At 39.7% G+C, this 4,586-nt stretch overlaps 1 pseudogene; it reads right to left on the reverse strand.

Moving 5' to 3' along the window:
- Positions 1-2,987: 2,987 nt before the first annotated feature.
- LOC113911723 lies at positions 2,988-3,988 on the reverse strand (annotated as a pseudogene).
- Between the last annotated feature and the right edge of the window lie 598 nt (positions 3,989-4,586).

Raw genomic sequence — 4,586 nt, forward strand, 5'->3', positions numbered from 1 at the left:
TCAAAAGTCTCCCAACAAATAAGAGCCCAGGGCTTGATGTTTTCCCAGGGGAATTCTACCAACCATTTAAAGGAAAATTAATACCTATTCTTCTGAAACTGTTTCAAAAAATAGAAATGGAAGGAAAACTTCCAAACTCTTTCTGTGAGGCAAGCATTACCTCAATCCCAAAACCAGAGAAAGATCCCACCAGAAAGGGGAATTATAAACCAATACCCCTGATGAACATGGATGCAAAAATTCTCACCAAGATACTAGCCAGCTGGATCCGACAGGGCATTAAAAGGATAAATCCCCATGACCAAGTGGGATTTATTCCTGGGCTGCAAGGGTGGTTCAACTTCACTAATAAAAGAGAGGACAAGAACCATATGATCTTCTCAATAGCTTAAGATAAAGCATTTGATAAAGTACAGCATCCTTTCTTGGTTAAAACTCTTCACAGTGCAGGGACAGAGGGAACATACCTCAATATCATAAAAACCATATACCAAAAGCCCATGGCAAATATCATTCTCAATGGGGAAAAATTGAGAGTTTTTCCCCTAAGGCCAGGAACATGGCAGGGATGTCCACTATCACCACTGTTGTTGAACATAGTACTGGAAGTCCTAGCCTCAGCAATCAGACAACAAAGAGAAATAAAAAGCATCGGAATTGGCAGAGAAGTCAAACTCTCACTCTTCGCAGATGACATAATACTGTATGTGGAAAACCCAAATGACTCCACCCCAAAGTTGCTAGAGCTCATAAGGAATTCAGGATGTAGCAGGATATTAAATCAGTGCACATTTGCATTTCTATACACAACCATGAGACTGAAGAAAGAGAAATTAAGGAGTCGATCCCATTTACAATTGCACCCAAAACCACAAGATACCTAGGAATAAACCTAACCAAAGAGGCAAAGGATCTGTACCCAGAAAGCTATAGAACATTCATGAAAGAAATTAAGGAAGACACAAAGAAATGGAAAAAGGTTCTATGCTCATGGATCAGAAGAAAAAATGTTAAAATGTCTATGCTACCTAGAACAATCTATACATTTAATGCAATCCCTATCAAAATACCATCAACTTTTTTCACAGAGCTGGGACAAATAATCCTAAAGTTTGTATGTAACCAGAAAAGACCCCGAATAGCCAAAGGAATGTTGAAAAAGAAATCCAAAGCTGGTGGCATCACAATCCTAGATTTCAAGCTCTATTATAAGCATCAGGGAGATAAAAATCAAACTACAATGAGATACCACCTCACACTGGTTAGACTGGCTAAAATTAACATGTCAGGAAATGACAGATGTTGGCGAGGATGCGGAGAAAGGGGAACCAAACCCTCTTACACTGTTGGTGGGAATGCAAGCTGGTGCAGCCACTCTGGGAAATGGTATGGAGGTTCCTCAAAAAAGTTGAAAATAGAGCTACTCTATGAATCAGCAATTGCACTACAGGGTATTTACCCCAATGATACAAATATAGTGATCTGAAGGGGCACCTGTACCCCAGTGTTTATAGCAGCAATGTCCACAATAGCCAAACTATGGAAATAGCACACATGTCCATCAACAGATGAATGGATAAAGAAGATGTGGTGTATACACACACACACACACACACACACACACAATGGAATACTACTCAGCCATCAAAAAAAAGAAATCTTGCCATTTGCAATGATGTGGATAGAACTTGAGGGTATTATGCTAAGCAAAATAATCAGAGAAAGACAATTATCATATGATCTCATTGATATGTGTAATTTAAGAAACAAAACAGAGGATCATAGGGGAAGAGAGGAAAAAAATAAAACAAGATGAAATCAGAGAGGGAGACAAACCACAAGAGCCTCTTAATCACAGGAAACAAACTGAGGGTTACTAGAAGGGAGGGGGTAGAGGGATGAGGTAACTGGGTGATGGACATTATGTAATGAATGTAATGAACACTGGCTATTATATAAGACTGATGAATCACTGACCTCTACCTCCTAAACTAATAATACATTATATGTTAATTAATTGAATTTAAATAAATAAATAAATAAATAAAAGAATTGTCCAATCAGAAATGTGAAGTCGTTTGAAGAAAAATGAGCAAAATGTGTGGGCTTGTCCATATCTAATCTAGTCATTGAATTGATGATCAGAAGGATTAGACATTCCTGACTAATGATTTGGACAGTCACAAAGGCATGGTCAAAGACTATTGAGATACAATGTTTTTACAGGAGATGTAATAGTCAGTGTTTAATCTAGGAAGCAGAACCACCATGAATTCAGAAGTAGACTGATTATAGGAATTTCACTGAGGAATTGAAGTATATTAGAGGTCTTAGGAACCAGTCAAGCTAAACCAAGCACATTTAACCACTAAAGAGGGGCCATGATGGAGAAGTCATTGGGAAGTTGTTGCGTCTGTATGTCTGCAGCTAAAAGTCCAGTGAGGGGCCTGCAGCCAGTGTTGAACAAGAGGGCCATTTGTCAGGAAGAAGAGCTGACCACAGAGTGGAGGAGATAAAGAACAACCGGGACATTGCTGGCGCCTTTGCATTTACCTATCACCACATCTAACCACAACAACATTCAGAGATTTGTGGCTATTGCCTTTATAGCTCATGTAGATTTCTCTTTTGGCTAACGCAGAACCCAAACCGACCCAGGGAAGGGGATTCTGGGAAATGTAGTTGCCAGCTTCACCAACTTGGCAATTAACAGTTCACCACTACAGGAGTTATACTTTAGGAGGAACACATGTGATTGTTTATATTCACATGGGAAGGCATCTAAGATGGTTTGGGAACATTGAAACAGTTTCATCATTTTTTGTGTCTACTTCCATATCTGCACATTCAGGTGTCAAGGTCAACTAAAATCCCTGTTACACATCCCCCCCCCCCAATTTTTAGTGACTGTCTTTCTTTGTAGTAACTGACTTTACTCTCTTTTTTTTCTTGCAATTACAGAGTGGTATTTAGTTAACAGAACAATTATTTCATAGAAGCTGCATCAGAGACAACTGAAGATGAAAAACTACCATCCCCATATATAACTAATTTGTGCTGTGCACCAACAAGAACCTGCTTTAAATTTCCATGCCAATTTACAACCGCCATACTGTACCAGGCAAGGTTAGTGGCTATTGAAAATACCACCAGGACAGGGCTATCTAAAGACACATTCGGTAGTGTGTTAACTATAAAAAAAAAGACACTGTACAGTTAAAAAACAAATCTTACACAGCCTTATATTTCAATTTTTTTCTTTAAAAGGAGTGAGTTGTGTACAGGGGGGTTAAATGCTTTATAGACAAGAAAAAAAAACTGCGCTAGAACCAACTTATTCATCATCATCTTCTTCTTCTTCATCTTCTTCATCTTCCTCCTCCTCATCCTCTTCATCTTCCTCATCTTCCTCCTCTTCCTTCTTTTTCTTGCTCTTCTCAGCCTTGACAACTCCCTTTTTTTTGCCGCATCAGGCTTTCCTTTAGCTCGGTATGCAGCAATATCCTTTTCACATTTTTCCTTCAGTTTAACAGCCTTCTTTTTATAAGGCTGCTTGTCATCTGCAGCAGTGTTATTCCACATCTCGCCTAGTTTCTTTGCAACATCACCAATGGATAGGCCAAGATGTTCTCTGTTCTCCTTTGATTTTTGGGCGATACTCAGACCAAAACAAGGAAAAGGCCGAAGGAGGCCTCTTGGGTGCATTGGGATCCTTCAACTTCTTTTTTGTTTCCCCTTTAGGGGGGATATAAGTTTTCATTTCTCTTTCATAACGGGCCTTGTCTGCCTTTGCCATGTCTTCAAATTTTCCTTTTTCTTTAGCAGACATGGTCTTCCACCTTTCTGAGCACTTCTTAGAAAACTCTGAGAAGTTGACTGAAGCATCTGGGTGCTTCTTCTTGTGCTCCTCTCGGCAAGTTTGCACAAAGAATGCATATGATGACATTTTGCCTCTCGGCTTCTTAGGATCTCCTTTGCCCGTGTTTAATTATTTTCCTCAGTGAGGCGCAGAGTCACCCAGTGCCCATTTGGCTCTCACTTGCCCCGGTGCTGTCTCTATGGAGCTCAAAGTACCTGACTTTACTCTTTTAGGGACATTAATGGGGGAAATGTCAGTTGTATATGCATTGTGAGTAGGAAAAATTCAGTCTTCTTCCTACATGTTTTTCCTTTACTCTCACACTATTGCCACACTAACAACACTTCAACACCATGCAGTTCTCTGTGACATCTGCTGAGTGTCCTACAATTTAACTCAATTCTGACACTGTACACCTGGAGATAAGCTCAGATCCTACAGGTTAAGGACTCAGTCCCATGAGAATGACCCCTTCTCCTGATTTCAGATGTCAATTGAAATTACTATTGGTCCTTAGGTTACTCACAACTTTTGTCAACTTGGCTACAAATCCAGGGCTCCCATGACCTCCTTCCCTTTGGATTAAATTATTTGCTAGAACAGCTCACAGAATTCAAGGAAACACTTGCATTTACAAGTTTATTATCTAATGAAGTATATGATGACAGATACAGATGAACAACCAAATGAAGAGATACCTAGGGTGAGATCTGGGAGGGTCCTGAGC

This window comes from Zalophus californianus, chromosome 12, assembly GCF_009762305.2.
Source record: "Zalophus californianus isolate mZalCal1 chromosome 12, mZalCal1.pri.v2, whole genome shotgun sequence".
Lineage (NCBI taxonomy): Eukaryota > Metazoa > Chordata > Mammalia > Carnivora > Otariidae > Zalophus > Zalophus californianus.